This window comes from Crinia signifera, chromosome 9, assembly GCF_055691185.1.
Source record: "Crinia signifera chromosome 9, ASM5569118v1, whole genome shotgun sequence".
NCBI lineage: Eukaryota > Metazoa > Chordata > Amphibia > Anura > Myobatrachidae > Crinia > Crinia signifera.
The window spans coordinates 30,679,338-30,699,907 of NC_139225.1; the positions used below are offsets into that span (position 1 = coordinate 30,679,338).

Sequence of the window (20,570 nt, forward strand, 5' to 3'; positions counted from 1 at the left end):
GTAATGATAAGAACAGACAGTGACAGATACCAGTTGTTCCTTTATCTGACCATACATTCTGCACATAATCAGATACACATTGACTTTTCTCCATCCCAAACCATCAAATCACAGTTTGTGATATCACCAGCAGATGCTAAATAATGAATGGAGTCATTAGACAAATGTACTGATCTATGGAGCATTAGCCACCCCAGTGCCCTGTGTTTCTCCCTGTCACAGGCACTGGGCACAACCAGATACTGGGCTGGGGCTGTGCCCTGTGTGGTGGGTGTGTGAGATCCCCAGTGTGTGTACCCTGCAGCAGCAGCAGCAGCAGCAGGAGGAGGAGGAGGAGCAGAACAAGGCTGCTGATGATATCACTGTGTGGGTTTGTGCATCTCATATACGCAACTGCAATAATCCTGCTGCTCCCCTCTGCTGCTGTATTCCGAGGCAGCACAGCCAGAACAAGGAGGGGAGGCTCTCAGCACTGACATCCCTATTGTTCCCTTCTACCAGGTAGGCTGCACTGTGTACCAGCCCCAACAATATGTGTGCAATGCACCAGCACAGAGGCTGAGCCACCATAGCACCCTGGCATTGCACGCTGCCAGTGCCAGCTCCTGTATTGTCTGTATCTGTACTAGGTATGGGGTGCAATTGTTCCACTGTCCCCCCCAATGCAATGCCATATGGTACAGGGGGAATCAGTGCCTGCATGAGCCAGCATTGTGCTTGTATATGCAAGCAGTGTACATTGTATGTGTCTGAGCACTGTGTATGTCTATGTGTATAATAAGCATGTGCACGATGTGTGTAATGCAAATCTACTGTGTATCTTTTAATATGGGTTACATTGTATTGCTTCCCATTTGCGTAGTGCAGGTGTGCATCCAGCGTGTGTGTGTGTGTGTGTGTGTGTGTCTAATATATATATGCAATTTATATATATATATATATATATATATATGTATTTATTAGTGTGTGTTTATATATATATATATATATATATATATAAAATTAATTGCAAAATATATTTGCAATTTATATGTAGGTGTGTGTGTGTGTGTGTGTGTATATATATATATATATATATATATATATATATATATATATATATATATATAAAAAAAACACATGTGTATATATATATATATATATATATATATATATATATATACACATATACATGTATAATATATATAATATAATATATTTGCCATTTATTTATGTGTGTGTATGTATAATTATATATATAATGTGTATTGTATCTACACAACAATATAATATATAATAAATAAGAACTGATCAGTTTGTACTATATTGGTGGAGGGACCATCCTATGACGTTAGCAGATGCTCCCAGAGTTGGGGGATGGGTTATCTGTTAGGGGGATGTTTCAGTGGGGCCTCATCTATGAATCTATATCCTGTAGGACCACTTCTTACTCATCCCATTAACCATTAACCACGCCATTTTTTTAATACAGTGCAAAAAAAAATCCCATATGAAATACAGGGGAAAGTTTTATGGTCAATGTATGTTTTTTTCTGTATTGTATCTTTTTTGTTTTTCAGGGGAACTCTATCTACGCTTAGTAATTACAGTATTTCTGTATAAATGCCCTTTCTCTCTCCTCACCTTTGCCATTGCACTGGCCTTAGCTTGGTAAGGAGTTAGGCGAGTGACCGCTCCCTGTTTGACAGACTGTAATGTAATATAATGTACAGTATGGAGCTATTTCCAAGGTTACAGTTTATACTTCATATCTGGAAGCAAACTGGAGTCACAGAGAGGCACAGGTTGTAGTATGGAGCAATGTACTGAATCTCCATGCCCCCTCTCATCTATGGGGTTGGGGTCCGGGACACAGAGTGACTATTGGGGCCATGTTTCTATTGGGCCAGCTGACTTTCCAGGCATTAAGGCTACTTCCATTTCAGTTCTCCGTCATGGTTTTGGTGGAGTATTGGAGCTGTCCGGTGATTTCGGATGCCCCAAATGAATAGAGAATGTTAGTGATGGTCTTATGTGTAATGTATTATAATTTACTGACATGTGGATGTGGTTTGACCGCTTTCTCTGGCATAATATTGGGAGTATCCTATGGGATTTGCTTGGGAATGTGCACTCATTTCAAAGATGTCTTATACTGAGGTTATGTTACTACCATATAGAGAGGCATGTTTGCAGCCACAACAGCCACCCCATCCAGTGTGGTATGTGGTCCCTGGGTCGACATTGTATAGGTTGACAGTCGACCACTAATGGGCAGCAGTGACTATGTCGGCACCTAATAATGGTCAACATACCCTAAGTCGACATTGACATAAGGTCGACTCAAGGTTAAGGTCGAAATGGACATTGTCGGCATGAATGAATTGAGTTTTTCACGTTTTTTTTTTCAAGTTGGTTTTTCATCATTTACTATCCAAGTGGGCATAGAGTGAGAATATAATAGTGTGCCGACACAGCGAGCCGTGCAAGGGGACGTGGTACACTTATACAGTGTTAATGTTGACATAGGTTGACATAGACACCAAAAACCATGAAAAAAACTCATGTCGACCTTATTCAAGTCAACGCCATCCATGTTGACATAAGGCATGTGTTGACCATCTGTCAATGTTGACCTAGGGTATGTTGACCATTCTTAGGTGTCGACTAGTCACTGTCAATCATTAGTGGTTGACCTAGAGACTGTCGAGTAAGACATTGTCTATCATCTATACCTCAACCCTCCAGTTCATACAGTATATCTTGTTTACTCCTATGCCCGGTCTGTGAGCCTTTCCCAGAGTGAATACTCAGATTTCCTGTTTCTCCCAGTGACACTGGGCCAGATGCACTAAGCTCCAAAAGTGATAAAATGGAGAGTGATAAACAGCCAACCAATCAGCTCCTGCCTGACATTTTTCAAACACAGTCTGTGACATGGCAGGTAGGAGCTGATTGGCTGGCTGTTTGTCACTCTCCATTTTATCACTTTTGAAGCTTAGTGCATCTGGCCCACTATTTTAGTGCATATCAGCTGGCTGACCAGCTTCCATTAAGTAGACCAGTGATGGCTAACCATGACACTTCAGCTGTTGTTGAACTACACATCCCAGCATGCCCTGCTTCAGGTTTACTATTTGGCCATGCTAAAAATTATATGCAGGTTAGCCATTACTGATAGTAGGCTAGGGAGGCTTAAGGTGGTCATACACAATTTGACTGTTTCTACAAGATTTCAACCCATCAGGCCAATAAATTGTGTAAAAATGTAAAATCATATCTAATTTAATTATGATTCCTATCCGATGCGCGGTTATGTGCGTATTGGACCGGATCAGCAGATCGTCACTCCTGCACCAAGGATGTATCGTATCCCGGGGCAGTGAAAGGGATCGCATGCAAAATGACCGCATACGATGTATCGCATGCAATCTCACCACGCTGCCTGTGCATCCCAGTGAGTACAACCTCCCCCTGTAGAGTGAGGGTGACTTACAGCATCCTGATGTTGTGTTACCACGGAAACTTGAAACCTGATTACTGGAAAAGAGAATTAGGAAATGAGTGGGAAAAATCTTGTAAGATACCCGCCCATACAAAGACCAATACAAAAGTCAATACAAAGACCTGCTATGTAATCTGCCCGCTCTTCCCGCTATCTCTCTGATGCGCTCTCAGATCTGCAATTAATTACATTAATTACACAGTAAAGGTTAGATACAGATACATGACAGTACAAAGCATGTGTCATTTAAAGAACTCTACTCAGTGGTGTATTTATAATGGGTGCAGTGTGCACAGTGCACAGGGGCCCCTGAATCCCAGGGGGCCCACACCAGGCACACTGCACCCATTTCTTAATTCTTACCCTCCTGAGTCCGAAGATGAAGGCAGCAGTGCTGCCGGAAGCGCCAGAAAAATGGCACATTTTTTCCAGACATGAGTTTTTCACTTTTTTTCCTTAGCCGACATGTGCCGACGTGCAGTATTTCATGCCCTACCATCCACTAGGGTGTGGTGCGCTTGGCACTGTGCCCGAAGCATGCATAGGGACGCGGTACACTTTGACGGTGTAATTGTCAACAGGGGGAAAAAACGTGAAAAACTCATGTTGACCTTTTTGACGGTTAACCTAGCCATTGACGACCTAATGCTTGTGTCGGTTGTAGGCTTATAAACCAATTTGCGGAATTGCTGGACATGTCTTGTCACAAGGCTGAAAAGCTCCCGTATAAGAAGGTGCTATAGTATATATTTTTTTATATTTCACTATTCATTTGAATACAGGTTTACACTTTACTACAGTATGTCATATATAGGCTTACTAAGACATGGTGATAAGGCTGGTTTCATAGGCACTGTTTTTCACAAGCAATAAAAAAAGCAACTGTTACCAGATTTCATCATTAATAGCTCAATATCAGGCAGATGCCAGTCATGTCCAAACTGTTGCCCTCCAGCTGTTGTGAAACTACATGTCCCATCATGCCTTGCCACAGTATTGCCATTACGGGAATGCTAAAACTATGGCAAGGTATGCTGGGATGTGTAGTTTCACAACAGCTGGAGGGCCACAGTTTGGACATGCCTGTCTCAAGCCTTGAAAAGTGATACATTGGAGAGAGATACAGTACCAGACAATCAACTCCTAACTGCCATGTTACAGGCAAAAGGACAGGTAGGAGTTGATTGGCTGCTACCCTGCGCCATCTCTTTACATACTATCAGCACTCTGATTGGTAAAGAGCTCCAGACATCCACCAATCAGCCATTCGCTGTCTGGCTGGAAGGCAGGGAGAGAATGCTGCTTTGCTGCTCTGACCACAACCCACCCCTGCTTGGAGGCCCCTAGAATTGTGGGTGGGGCCTGAGCATATATAGCATATTAACAATATCACCAACATTGGCCCCGATTCTTAACTAGAACATTCCAAACCATAACTCAGGACCAATCCTTTGTCATTGTGAAGATATTACATTTACATTATGTAGGAAAACACACTTGTGTGATTGGCGCATTAAAGTTCTCTTTAGAATATTGATAAAATGCTGTCAAATGTGACAGCCAATTAGAGTGACTGACTGCTCTTCTCAATTACCCCTGTGCTATATGCTGCTCCAACAGAAAAATCACGGGACTGCAGCCAAATGACTATATGTCCCAACCCTCCTGTACTGTAGTTATTGGACCTGTGTTTCTGTACAGCTGCCTGCTGCATTGTTTTCTGCCCACGCATGCAGCATAATGTGCAATTAAATGCAGTATATTACACTGTGGCAGAGACCATGATTTGCAAAGTTCTCCAGATTATTTTCTTTATTATACTGTTTATAATACAGCGGGATCCAGTTATTCAAAATCTCATTTAAATCTGTTAAATATTTTAACTCTAACCCTTCCTGCAGCCTAATCCTCACCACCACCCCCTTATCCTAATGCCCCGACCCCACCTGCAGCCTAAAAGTGGCCATACATCTACAGATTGATTGTCAGATTGGGCTGGTTGGAACAAAAACCTGGTAATATTTGAATGACAGATTTGGGCAGTTTTCCAGTTTCAAAGCAAATGGTCAACTGTCATTTACTCTCATCCATTACCAGGATTTTGTTCCAACCATCCCAATCTGACAATCGATCTGTAGATGTATGGCCAGCTTAACCCTAGTCCTCCTAGTGCCTAACCCTGAACCCAGTGCTTAATGTCAGGGGTTCTGACTGTCCGGATGCCGCTGTCTGCATTTTGTATATCGGGATTTCAACCGCCAGGATCCTTGCCGCATCACCCAATTTTATTGATGAGCATACAACTGTTTGTATGATTTTCAGTCTGAGCTTCGGCTGGTTGAGAGCTGATATGGGGATCTCTTTCGTAATTATACAGGAGTAAATATGATGTCATTTGGTTCTAGATATGAGATCACTTGCGTTATGTTTTTTTGTTTGTTTGTTTGTTTTATATTAGTAAGTAAATTGTGTAATATTGCTGGTAAGCATATGTCAGTAAAGTTGAGCCGCCCACATGGGTGTGGTATATGGTCCCGAAAGTCGGGATTCCGCCTGGCCGGACTCAGACAGCGGGGCGAGCGCAACAAAGCCCCTTGCGGGCATGATGGCTCGCTATGCTCGCCACCTTTTCTATTCTCCCTCTATGGGGGTCGTGGACCCCCACGAGGGAGATTAGTCGGTGGCCGTCGGGTGCCCGAGTGCTGGGGTTTTGACTGTCGGGATCCCGATGTCGGGGTAATGACTGCTGGGATCCCAACTGTCGGGAAACTGTCCGGCACCCCTTTGCATGCAATATATCCAACAGATTGCTTCTGCAGCCAGTGCGACTGGCAGGCTCCGGTGTGATGCTCCTGGGACTGTGCATCGTATCAGACCTGCTGTCAATCACATGCAATTTGGACTCTTTGTTTTAATGCGATTTATCGGCACAATAACATGGAAACAGCCCAAATTGAATGTGAATCACTCTAGTGTATGGGTGGCCTTCCGGCATACCTCCCACCCAGGGTTGGATTGGCTCATAGAAGCATAATGGAAACCACCGGTGGTCCACACTGCCTGGGTCCCCACCTCCTCCTCCACCTCCACCTCCTCCTCTACCTCTAGGCATCCGGTTCTAAACTGTGCACTAGAATTATACAGCATTGCTGTTATAAATCTGGTACATCATCATGCATGCACTAGTAGCATTAATTATATTTAGCAAAGGGCACAGACCATGCACTAGGTATGGCCATCTACCATCGATGATTAGAAATCATTGATGGATTATGGCCGATGTTTATGGCTGATGAACAGATCACAGGCCAATCAGTCAAAGAAAATGGATGACTATCGATATGTAAAAAACATCCAATGCAAAGTAATAAACTATCGATGGCCAGTTCTACTTTTGCCATCAATGGCAACCAACGATGCAAAGGCAACGATTGCCATCGCTGCCATGCACTCCCTAATTGTAAGCCAAAACCTCTGTTGCTGCTGGTCACACCCCCTCCAGAGACTGGTTAAACACCGGTCCCCGCTGGTGTGTGCGTGCATGTGCATATTAGCACAAGTCACTATTTGCTACCCAGGCGAAATGACGGCCTAAATCTGATCTTTGATTCTTGTGCATTGAATCTGCTTATCTGTGGCAACATACGTAGGAGTAAAGCGACTGTTTACTCATTGCAAAAAATGTGACTGCAGCCTAAGGTGTGACTGGGGACGGCAACGGGGCGGAGACCATGCATTTGTGGAGCGGCGACAGAGCATTGCAAGGGCGCGGCCCGGACAATAAAGGCATGCAATGGAGGCAGCCACTGCGACCCAAAAGATGGACGGCCCTGCGCCTGGCTTTGCAGCTAGGATGCTCAGCCAGGGGAATACCCTTAATCTGCGAGCGACAGCGATGCACCTGCAAAAATTTGCGGGGAGGGACACGGTGTACGGGGCGGCCCTGGTATGGAAAACGTAAAGGTAAAAGAAAGTATTGTACAGTGTACTGTACATTGAGTCTAGTTAATATTTTAACTGAAGTCAGTAAATTTTGGGATGACATGTATTCGTAATTTATACAGCAGATTATTGATGCGTGTAATTGGCCTAGTGATATGGCATCATGTAGTGACCAACCTGCTCATAATTTTCAGATGAGCAAGCTCTTTATACCCAGTCAAGGGAATTGGAGTAGTACATCATGCTCAAATGCATTCACAATTACAGATTTATTGGTAACACAATCTTCACGGATAGTATATTACATTCGTTACAGACTTAAGAGATATCACTTGCAACAAACAACTCTCAGTGACCTGGTGGAGATCTAGCTGCTGTCTTGTCCTAGGGACATGGTTTGGTGCGGATCATAGGAATATACAGTGGCAGAATGACAGGTGCCATCTGTACCGTGGTGGCCTAATTCAAGCCTGTTAGCAAGGCTGCAATTTTCGCAGATGAACAAAACCATGCTGCGCTGCAGATGGGGCAGATGTAACATGTGCAGAGAGTTAGATTTGGTTTAGGAGTGTAAATCTAATTTGCAGTGTAAGAATAAAGCAGACAATACTTACCCTGCACAGAAACAAAATAACACACCCAAATCTAACTCTCTCTGCGCCTGTTACATCTGCCCCACCTGGAGTGCAACATGGTTTTTTCCATAACAGCTCTGAATCAGGCCCTGAGCCTTTAAGAAGAGTCAGTGGCTGATGCTCAGTGCTTATTCCACAGCTCAGTGCTTACAAAGGGCGCTGGCTCCGGGAAAGAGCCTGTATCCAAGTGTAAGCAGTAGGAGATCCTTCCAAGCAGCTCAAGGGCAGATGGATGGCAGCGAAGGACCATTTGGCTCTCTCCCGGTGCCTGACTATTCTCCTGTTCACTGAATGACTTATATATGCCTGGCTGCATTTTCCTCTCCAAAGGGTGTGTGAATATTAAACAGGAATATATCTTTGAAACACTTGTACCATTCACAGTAGTAGCGGTGGTGGTACAGATTGCTGTAGTCATGTCTGTGTGCTGCAATGGGACAGAGTCACAGATTTCTGCCTGAAGAACATTAATGATGACTGATATTTATCGAACATGCAGGTCATGATGTCACTGAATGATATCAGCAGCCAATATAGTTCCGTTTGGATGCACAATATCGTCCGCCCGCGGGTAACTATATTGTCCGCAGCCCTTGTCGTCTACTGTGTATGGGCTATTGTGTGACGGGAAGACTGTAGGAGGCAGGTGGAATACAGCTGAATGGGAGGGAGTGATAACTCGCTGATTAGGAGGTCACTACCCCAGTGTTCATCAGACGCTCGTTTTAAATATCAGAAAGAGAGGTTTTGGGGGAGTTTTCTCTTTTTTTTTTTTTTTTTTAAAGCGGCAATCAATTACATGGCAAAAGCAACCTGGTTTTTCAGTGTAAATGATTGCCGCTTTAAAAAAATGGGAAAACTCTCAAAATCTCTCACTTTTTGATTCTCCCACTCTATTACATTTGGCCCCCAAGCCATATAACACAGCTCTTTGTTCACATTTGTGCTGGATCATTAAGTCATCATTGCTAAGATGGACAGGATTGGCAGGTCAACACAAACATTAGGTTGGGAAGGTCGACAGTTAAAAAGTTGACATGAGTTTCTCATGGTTTTTTTGGAGCCAATGTGCCGACGGGCGGTATTTCTTTCCCTACCATCCACTACGTGGTGGAAGAATAAAATAGTGTGCCGAGCGCAGCGAACCATGGCCCTTATTCAGATCTGATCGCAGTACACATTTGTTATCAAAATGGGCAAAACCATGTAAACTGCAGGTGGGGCAGATGTAACATGTGCAGAGAGAGTTAGATTTGGGTGAGTTATTTTGTCAACACACCCCACCCAAATGTAACTCTCTCTGCACATGCTACATCTGCCCCACCTGCAGTGCACATGGTTTTGCCCATTTTGAGAACAAATTTGTACTGTGATCAGATCTGAATAAGGGCCCATGTGAGGGAACACGGTATACTTAGATGGTGTCCATGTCGACTATGTCAACATTCGGGACCAAAAAAATATATTGTCCCTGTTGACTGTCGATCTTCCAACTGTGTCGACCTACAGTGGTTGACCCAATGCATGTCGACCTAATATGGGTCAACCCAGTGACCCCTAGCCCTCTGCTAAATGCTCTATGTTCCAGCAAACCTGCTAAGAGCAGGACACCAGGGCACTAATGTCACACACAGGGCAGAATTGCATTATCACTGTGCCTGCATGCATGCGATAAGTGACCCTTGGTACCGGCAGCATTAATGTGTGATCCATACATCAGGCTAGGCCAACGTAGTAATAATAATAATCATCATCATCATCAGTGGTTCAGATAACTAAAAAGAAGCGTTCTCTCCGTCAGGCCCATTTATCAAACCACTATTTATTTTCCCTTCACTGTGGCCCCGCCTCCTGCGTAACTGTGCCACAAATAGTGGGTGCAGGGTGGCAATAAAGCAGTTTGTGGCACCATGCGCCCTGCACCTCTCATTTTAGTAAAGTCACCCTGTGGGATCTCATTTAAGAAGCACTACAATGACCAGGTCGGTATCCGGATCATAGGTCAACAGTCAAAATGCGGTTGAGGGGCATGTGGTCGACATGGTGAAAAGGTCGACAGGTTGAAATGGTCATATACTTTTCCATCTACAATAAGGAACAGCAATGTACCCGAAGGAAGCTCCGTAAAAAATGCTTGGGCACACCTGCGTAGGGATGGCCATCGACCATCAATGATTTGAAATCGATGGTTTGTGGCCGATGTTGAATACTTTTGCCATAGATGTGGGAGAACCAGATGGTTTCCCTACATCGATGGCAAAGGAGAACCAATGTTTCTTTTTTTTTTCTTCTCAATGTGTCGGGACACGGAGCATAACTCCGCCCCTGACATCTGGAAGCCTCGCCCTCACATTTTGATTGGCCCTCGATCTATTCAGTCAAAGATAATGGATAACCATCGATAGCTAAAACTATTGATGTTTATCCATAACATCATTTATGACTATCGATGGCTGTATGCAGAATCACCATTGATGGCAACAATCAATGGCGACTGCACCGATGGCCATTCCTACACCTGCGGTTTTTCCATGACACTTACTTAAAACAGCGACACCCACAAACGGCGACTTCCTGTCAATCAAAGTCAGGTTACAAGTGTCGTGCTATGGAAAGTCATCCACACCATGGAAAATCGCTAAAAATGGGCGTAAAACGCTCAGTGATTTTCAGCCCAGCGATTTTCCCAATCATTGTTATCCATATCTTCGGTATTTTCCTTTTGAACTTCAGTCCAGCTGGGTCCAAATTCCAGAAACAGAACAATCAACATACAATTACTTATAGTTTACAGTCTTAACTGCAATCTATAAATGACGCACACAAAATGATTATAGCGATAGTAACTGGGAGCGCCAACTGGTGGCATCTTTCCCTAATGGATGCTTATGATTGGTAGCCAGTAAAGAGGGTACATGGGGAATCAGGCTATAGTAATTCAGTCCCCTGGGCTGGGGCCGAATGGCCACACATACCCCCTTGACAATCTGTCTATGACCAGGGTGGCCAAACCAGTCCTCGAGAGCTACCAACAGTTCATGGTTCCAGGCCACCTGTGGATCTGTAGAATATTATGGTTATTAATGAATGCAGCATGTTTGAAAATGTGACAGTTAGTAATGACTGCACCTGTGCCCAACTAGGTGGTCTGTGAAATGTGGCAGTTAGTAATGACTGCACCTGTGCACCAGTTAGGTGGTCTGGGAAATATGGCAGTTAGTAATGACTGCACCTGTACACCAGCTAGGTGGTCTGGGAAATGTGACAGTTAGTGATGACTGCACCTGTGCATTAGCTAGGTGGTCTGGGAAATGTGACAGTTAGTAATGGCTGCATGTGTGCACCAGCTAGGTGGTCTGGGAAATGTGACAGTTAGTAATGACTACACCTATACACCAGGTAGGTGGTATGGGAAATGTGACAGTAATGACTGCACCTGCACACTAGCTCGGTGGTCTGGGGAATGTGACAGTTAGTAATGACTGCACCTGTGCACCAGCTAGGTGGTCTGGGAAATGTGACAGTTAGTAATGACTGCACCTGTGAACCAGCTAGGTGGTCTGGGAAATGTGACAGTTAGTAATGACTACACCTGTGCACCAGCTAGGTGGTCTGGGAAATGTGACAGTTAGTAATGACTGCACCTGTGCACCAGCTAGGTGGTCAGGGAAATGTCACAGTTAGTAATGACTGCACCTGTGAACCAGCTAGGGATTCTGAAAAACGTGTCCTGTTGGTAGATCTCCAGGAGTGGATTGGCCACCCCTGGTCTTCATCGCTTCATCACAAAAAAAAATTGCAACAAAATGTAACATTGTTTCCGCACTGCCCCACAAAACACGTTCTAGATATATCTCCACTTTGTTTTGGACTTTAAAAAAAATCTGTAAACTTTCACAGTTTACTATCGTATTGTTATTACTATTAACGCTAAGCATAAAATTCCAACTGGCGTCTTTGGGAATGTCCTATAAATATATAAATGTTTTTGGAAAGCCTCATTTAAAACAACATTTGAGTTATGTTTTTGGGAGCATGGGGCCATAAAACAGGTCGGATCCACAGTAATCATGTTTATTGCTGAAATGGATTTGCGCAATGTAAAGGGGCGTGTGTCCTGCACTCTTACACACTAGACAATATCATTGTGCACGATAACTAGGGTGGCCAATCCCGGGATCGGCGGGATCTCGGAATTTGGCCCCAAAATTGCCAGGATTTAAATCCCGGGATTAGAGCTTCCAATCCCGCGATTTCGGGATTAAACTAGTCTAATGCTGGGCAGCGTCTGAGCACTCGCTCAGATGCTGTCCAGCTACTCCTGTCCTGGCTGTGCAGCTCAGACGCGCAGCGTGGTCAGAGGTCACGCTGCACGTCACACTGTGCAGCCAACTGAAAACGCCCCCGCACCGCCGCTCTGTCCCGGAGCTCCAGTCTTCACTGAGATCTGGCCTCCTGCCACTATGACCAAGCGTGACTGTGTGCAGCCGGGAGAGGTCAGGCGGCGAGCGAGTTGTGACACCGGAGGTGGAGAGCTGCGGCTTGCGCAGCGTGACCTATGGGTCACGCTGCGCAGGCCGCAGCACTGAACCCGCTTGCCACCCGACTTCTCCCGGCTGCACAGTCCAGTGTGTCACTGTGACTAACATACCTCAGGCATCACACCAGCAGCCTCCCTCCATTCCACTGCCACCTGCGCCGCTCAAAGTAAGGCAATGTGGGGGAGAGTGAGGTGGTTTTCTTAATTAGGGATGCCAATCCCGGGATTGAGCATTTTTCAATCCCGATTCCCGGGATTAAAAAAATGCCTCGGGATTGGCATCCCTAATGATAACGACCATCCTTAATTATATTTTTGTACATTGCAGAAGGTCATAACATCACATGTGTAGTCAGCAGACAGCACATACATGGCAGCATTGAGCATGGAGCCACTAAATAATGTGAGGAGTCTAAAATAACAGACAATTCCACAGATTTTACTCCTTGAATCACTGACTGATATTAGAAAAGTCATCAGCCTGATGGTCAGCAACATGGAGTCGTGACCCTATGCTGAGAAGGTTGGGACCCACTTTGGGGTCAGGACCCACAGTTTGAGAACCGCTGATCTAGTGTGTAGGCTTTATGGGCATGGTTCATAACTCATAGCTGATGGGCGATTTTGCAGAACCCCGCGATCAGATAGTTGCCCCCCAGACAGAGTAATATCCCGCTCTGTGCAAGTCTATGAATAGCGGCAAATATCTCTCAGATTTGCGAATAGCTGCAAATACATTCACAACTCAATGACCATTGAATGATTTTCCCAGTGCGTGCAGTCTGGGAGTAGCCCGGAACCTACTCTGCCCGTGCGATAGAATGAGACTGACCGGGGCCAGCCCTGACAGCTTACGCCTTCCCTAAAAATGCCCGGGCACACCTGTGTTTTTCCTGACACTTCCAGATGACGGCAGGTTACCATCCCCAAATGGCAACTTCCTGTCAATCAAACTGCGCCCAGGTTAGGAATTTAAAAAAAAAGCAGATTTTTGTCACTGTTTGGCATCGTGCATGCATAATGCAATCCGGAAGCATGTGCAGTCATTGCTGTGAAAATTTGCACTACAGCGATAAACCCCTATATCGTTAACCATGCACACTCCTGTAGGTCATTAGCGATGTCCTCCGTAGTCTATTCCACCGACCAGATCAGTGGCAATCCATCGGGAGAATGGGGATTTTAAGCATATAAACCCTTTGTGTGCCAATGTTGCAGTGAGAGATCCTCAAAATATCCATTAAAAATGTCAGCTTCCCTCACAGAGGGGGGGGGGATGCTCTAACATCCGCGCCCCCTTACCGCCCCACATTGCAGCAGATCGCCTATATAATTATCGCATATGCATTGCTCTAACATATGCGATAATTATGGCAAAGGACAGCTCTTGCGTTAAGAGCTGTCCTTTGCGGTGAGAAACAGCGGGTCCCATCGGGACCCGGCAGCTCCCCCCTCCCTACCTTACCCGGCGCTGTTGCTGCTGCTGCTGCAACGGGCTCTCCTCCTCCCTGCACCCGGAAGAGGATCATAGTGCAGGGAGGAGGAGGTCACAGGTCTGGGCAGCACAGCACTGTGCTGCCTGGACACAGGTGAGGAGGGGGTTGATGCGGGGTGGCGGGGGTCGGTGCAGGACGGCGGTGGGTCGCGGTTAAAGCCCATAGGCTTCTATGGGGCATCGCTATATTTTTCTGGCCATGCCCCCCATCGCGATAACCCGGCAGGGGATGCTTAGAGCATCCCAAAATGCGTTAAAAACCCCAATAAAAGGGTTTTTACCTCATTTTTAGTTTAGAGAATCTCCCCCAGAGACTGTTCTATTTTTGGGGTGCAATATTTAACTAAACTTCAATTGATTGACTCGGCTGTATTTGTATTTATTTATACTAAATGAACAGTCGCTGTGAGCGATGCTGACATTTTAACAGGCATTTTTAGGATCGTCACAGCAACGTTGGCACTCAAAGAGTTAAAAAGTTCTGTTTCTGCGTTACTTCTGAATTTTTACTCCATGTTTTTTTCCCAATCCTCCGACGCAATGGTCAGGGGATCGGAGAATTGCCCCAATACACCACAGGTGTATGGGCCCGTTAACCTATATTTCTGGTGGTGCTTGATGCTCAAAATTAAGATGTTATCAAAACAAGTGTGCGAAATCACATCCTTATGTTCCACTATAAATTGGGTTGTTATGTGTTTACAGTAGTAGACAATTATATATATAAACAGCCATTTCCACTGTGAGCAAGTGAAGACGTACCACGTTACTGGGAACCATTATAACCAGTACATAAGAGACTAAGGGATTAAGAGAATAAGGGAGTTAGGAAAGTGGGGCAAGGTAAATGAGAGAAGTGCCTTTAAATTGCCTTAGTATAAATCCAATCATGTTGCCCATTGTATAATGACAGCAGGAATCAGTGACTTTATACAAGGTGTCTGCTGCCGGCAGTCCATAATACTAGGAGGCAGGGGGAAGAGATGGCGCAACAATATGTTGCTTAGCAACCGAAGTCTCGTAACTCTGCTTCCCGACTTGTATTGATTTGTAAGCATTAGAAACACTGCAAAACAAAATGTGTTCCTTTTCTCTGGTTGGAGGAGGTTTGACGGTTTCCCCCCTTGAATACAAGGATAAGGAACATATAATTGCTCTAAAATAAAAATATCCTGTGGTTGGCAGGTGGTTACGAGTTTGCGGTGAGGCTGGTGGATGGGGCTGCCTGGCAGTGCTCTGCAGTAATTGTCAAGGAACTGTAGGAAATAACAATATACTGTACACAGTTTGTTTTTCAATAAAATTATCAACAAGGGGCGGAAAATCGTTATCTGTATTTGTGACCAGGCTTCTATGGGGCTGCTAGATTATCAGATTTATTGAACATTGGAGTGTGAAGCCTAAAGCAGGATACACACGATAAGATTATCTGTCCAATCTTCTTGGTTGGAAAATCTGGTAATGTATTCAAGTAAATGACAACGGACAGTTTGCTCCTAAACACTGGAAAGCAGATAGGACTTGGACGGTCAGATTTATGTAACCAATTCATCTGAACGACCAGTTTTTCCCATTTCATGTCTTTTTGGGAGCAAATGGTTAATTGTCATTAGCTCACACGCATTACCAGATTTTCACTTCAACCTGAACGATTGGACAGCAGGGTTGGAAAACTAAAAAAAGATACAAAAAAAAAAAAGTTTTTTTATTTATTGTTTGAAATCTTCCAATAAAACAAATTTTAGACTAAACATAATTAAAACATGCAATTATGAGAAACGCACAAACACAAAAAAAGAAGGAGTTAAGATTTAGCACTGGATATGTCACAAGGTTTTGAATTGAAGAAAACATGTAGATGAAATAAAGAGGGGTTTCTCTGTTTATTGCCTGTTTAATGTGTTGGTGTTGTTCACTCTAATACCACTTTCACATTGCAAAAACCTGCTTTCAACCCGTTTTTCTAATCGTGTCTTAAAACTGGTCAAAAGCCAGTTAAACCCCTTTCATATTGCATGATGTAAAGGTATATTGCAGTTTAAATACCGTTTTGTACCTTTCAGATTCAACCCGTTTCACCCATAGAAAGCCATACAATGTAATTTTAATTTTTTTTTTCCTGCTTGTGGGCGGGGATCAAGTGTGGTTATCATTTGTAGCAAATACCGTTTCTGAGCTGTTCAGACTGCAGGGAAAACGGCTCAGAAACGTGTAGGATCCTGCTTTTAACACGTGTCAAAATACCGGTTTTCTGTAACCGGTAAATTGACAATGTAGCTTTCACATTGCAGCTGGAACCGTTTTAAAGCACTAAAAAAACGGCAATATACCGTGTTACAGCTACAATGTGAAAGGGGTATAAGATTTTGAGCTTTAATTGTTTTTTTTTTCCTGTGCTATGGGAATTTTTTAGGGGAAACTTGATGCTAGGCAGATTTAGCACCTCTTATCTGATTCACCTCCCTATATCTTTGTTGTCTTTGTGATTTACTGTCCATTTTACTTAGATTAAGACCACAAGCAACAAAAATTTTGAATAATACCAGGGATTCCCTTACAATAGTTTTTTTTTTTTAAAGAAGATACAGTGTTGTGCCTGTAGTCACAGCATATAAAAAAATCATGACTGGTTTAAAAAAAACAAAAAAAAACTTGATTTAAACCAAGGTGGTTTAACTTTAAACCAACCAACCAACCTTGTTGGACAGGTAATATTATATCCAGCATATGGGCTACTAAATTTTTTGTTTTTGTTTGTTTGTTAGAGAGGGATCTTCTGGAATCCTCTGTTTTGGCAATTCACACTTGCACATGCAGACGGCACACACGCACAGTAGGCTAACCAGGGTTCGGACCCAAAAGCAAAAGCGTGGTTTCTTGCATTTCTCAGGACACAAATTTTAGAGAACCCTCTCCTGGCACCCCAGTCCCCAACTTAGGTAAATACAAGTTGGGGTATATTTACTACCAGGGGAGGCTCCAGTGGGGGAGCTGCAACTTAGTTCAAAATTCAAATAGGAGAGGCACAGCAACTGCCATTCTAAACAGACTCACTGCCAGTGGGTGTTGCTCCCCTGTCAATATACTGTAAATACATCTAAAAAGCTAAATGGACAAATGGTGGTACTCAGATTTACTGGTAGGCTTACAGCTAGTACTGGCTTCGCTCACAGGCCAGGTGAGTGTCCTGGGACATTGGCTCTGACAGTTGGGTAGAGAGGCCTAATAAAAATGCTCCAATAGAGAGTCATTCCTGCTTGACCCAGATAAAATCAGTAGTAAATCTGGCCAGTTGCTAATGGTTTGAGTCTGCGTACACCTTGCACTTAAATGATGATACTTTTACTGGAGCCGTTTCTGGGAATGCTTCTGGATGAGGTATTCTGACCTCTCTATCCTTCTCTATAGCTAATATAGCACGGCTTTCCCAGCGTCCTCTGTGTCTTTTCTGTCAAAACCATTTACCCAATGTATATGTCCGAATGTCTATAAAGTGGTTCATTTATTCATAATTCAGGTTTATTGGAGGCATTATGTTTGCTGTACGAGACATTATCCAATTATTATAGTGCCTATGTACCATATCTCGTTTTATGACATTTTAAAAGGCGACGGTACATTAAATGGAAAAATTAGGTATAAGGATGACATAGTTTGTTATGGTTATGTCATAAATGTGCACAGTATTAACATTAACTAGATCCTATTGACTTATACAGGCTGTGCGATACATTTAAAGGCTGCAGACATTGGTTCCGGACCACACATGCATCAACTCAGACTCTAAATCTGATTCTTTTATGTAGAACTAGTACAAAGCCTGTCAAAATGACGGCTTCTGCTATGTTCTTTCAGTTTGAGCTGTGACAGTTTTTACTTTCACTCTGCGCTGTGACAGCTTTTACCCCACAAATTCTCCACCTCACCCCCAGTCCCTGTCTGCTCCTACCTCCAAACTCTGTCTTCACGCCCCCTCTCTCCATATCCAGCAAGACTGAAACCAATCAGTGTCTCTGCAAAAAAATGCTTTCACTTTCTGTTATGACATCTTTTAGCACACAAAGGAGTAATTTTGGGTGTTTACTAATTATCTGACCGTGGTCTTTTTGTAGGGGCCCAGCGCTGCTCAATGTTGACAAATACTCTTGGGTGGTCTGCAATTTTTAAAGGTGCGGCCACCCATCCCCTACTTTGACCATTCCCCTAAAGTATCCAGGCCCCTGGCCACTCTCAGTGGCCCTACGGCTGATTTATAGCTGCATGGAAAGTCGGAAACAACAGAACTCACTTGAAACGGAATCTGAATATTTGACTATGTACCAGTGTGCGTCAATGCCATCACATCTCCCCAAATCAATCAGCTTGTAGACATTGGGGGTTATTCAACACCAATCCGACTAGGCCGAATTCGTTCTGATGGTGGGGGGATCTATGCATGCACGTATTTGCAAATACGTGACCCCTGCACCAAATGGCTTTGGCGAGTTACACACTTGCCGGGCCGTTCATTGCGGGGGGGAGGGGGAGGGCTGAGGGCAGAAACAGGGCTGCACCATGGGAATGCCCACGATATCAGCACCCGGCCCTATTCTGCGGACACCAACGTAAATAAAAGTCAGACTGACTTTTATTTCCAAAGGTAGGAGAAATCATTCCATGGTCGGCGACTGATATATATGTTACCAAACACATCCTCTTGCATGGTACCGAGGGTATTTGGGTGTGGGGGGACTTTGAGCGGTGCAGCGTTTCAGCGCTCTGTAAGCAGAATCAGGCCCATTATCCGTTATCACAATGCAGTGATTATCAGCACGAACTAGCCCTACAGTATATGTACATTTCAGCTTAGCCTTAAGCTGGGTACACATCTATACAATCCCTATTTCTGTCAACCGTTTGGCCCACCGTACTCCCGTCGGACCGTCCACAAACAACAGCCGACACGCGCGTACACACCTGTACAATTTTACTTGCGACGTCTGATGTACTCCCGTCCAAACAGTCGCAAGAAAAAGATTGTACCACCGTACACACTGTCTCGATTTGGGCTATTGACACGTCACATGTGACCAAAATTGTCATAAAAAGAAAAAATCGGCGTGGGGTCCCCCCCACAGCCGTAACCAGCACCAGGCTGAAAGAGCCGGGGCTGGTATTAAAAAATCAGGAAACCCGACAAATAGGGCTTTGCTGATTTTTAAAAACCAGCCCCAGGCTCCAGGTCCGGGGCTGGTTCCCAAAATACGGGGGACAAAATGACTAGGGGTCCCCCGTATTATAAGAACCAGCCCCAGGCCAAACCAGCAAGCAGGGTAATGCCACAGCCGGGGGACACTTATTATATAAGGTCCCGCGGCCAAAGCATTCAGCCCTCTGACCGGTCAGCCTGGCCAGGGGTCCTGGGGGAGTGGGGACCCCCCCCCCCAATAAAGGGGTCCCCCCCCTCCAGGACTTACCTGACCAGGCTGAAGCCTGGTGCTGTCCCCGGTGGCCCTGTGCGGTGGCCAACGGGCTGATCATTGTGTAAAAAAAATAGAATAAAAACTATTGTTTTTTCCTGTGGAACTATGAGTCCCAGCAAGCCTCCCCGGCATGCTGGGACTTGGAGAACCACAAGTCCCAGCATGCGGGGCTTTAAAGGGCACGCTGGCACTTGTAGTTCCACAGAAAAAAAATAGTTAAATAAATACACACTGACACTTTAGAAAAAATAAAAGTTTAATACATACATTACACAAACACACTGATACTTACCTATCTTGATCCCGTAGGTAGGTCCCAGGGTGCGGTCCGGTGACTTGGTTCCGGGGCTGGTCCGGGTCCGGGGCTCCAGGGCTGAAGAGTCTGGGGTCCTGGATCCATAGTAATCCAAAGGGGTACCTGGGGAAGCAAATCCTACTCACCTGTCCTCTGGCGTCCACCCCGGCATCTTCACTTCAAGACGCGCTGCTCCCGGCTGCTGTGGTACCCGTGGTTTCTCGGCTCCTGATTGGCCATAAATCATTTTGAGCAGAGACGCAGAGGAAGAAGGATCTCTGCGTCTCTAGTATACAGCGGAGCAGAGCGGGTACCAGCAGCCGGGAGCAGAGCGTCTTGAAGTGAAGATGCCGGGGTGGACGCCAGAGGACAGGTGAGTAGGATTTCCTTCCCCAGGTACCCCTTTGGATTACTACGGATCCAGGACCCCGGACTCTTCAGCCCTGGAGCCCCGGACCAGCCTTGGAACCAAGCCACCGGACCGGAACCTGGGACCTACCTACGGGATCAAGATAGGTAAGTATCAAAGTGTTTGTGTAATGTATGTATGTATTAAACTTTTATTTTTCTAAAGTGTCAGTGTGTATTTATTTAACTATTTTTTTACTGTGGAACTACAAGTGCCAGCGGGCCCTTTAATGCCCCGCATGCTGGGACTTGTGGTTCTCCAAGTCCCAGCTTGCGGGGAAGGCTTGCTGGGACTCATAGTTCCACAGG

At 44.8% G+C, this 20,570-nt stretch overlaps 1 protein-coding gene across 3 annotated transcripts in view; it reads left to right on the forward strand.

The window, feature by feature from the left end:
* Nucleotides 1-344: 344 nt before the first annotated feature.
* The window catches only part of L1CAM (L1 cell adhesion molecule), a 178,442-nt gene continuing 158,216 nt past the window's right edge, over nucleotides 345-20,570 (forward strand). For all 3 annotated transcript variants that reach the window (XR_014460618.1, XM_083158679.1, XM_083158680.1), the window contains exon 1: nucleotides 345-501. The gene's annotated coding sequence lies outside the window, so the exon portion shown is untranslated. The remainder of the gene's footprint in view (nucleotides 502-20,570) is intronic.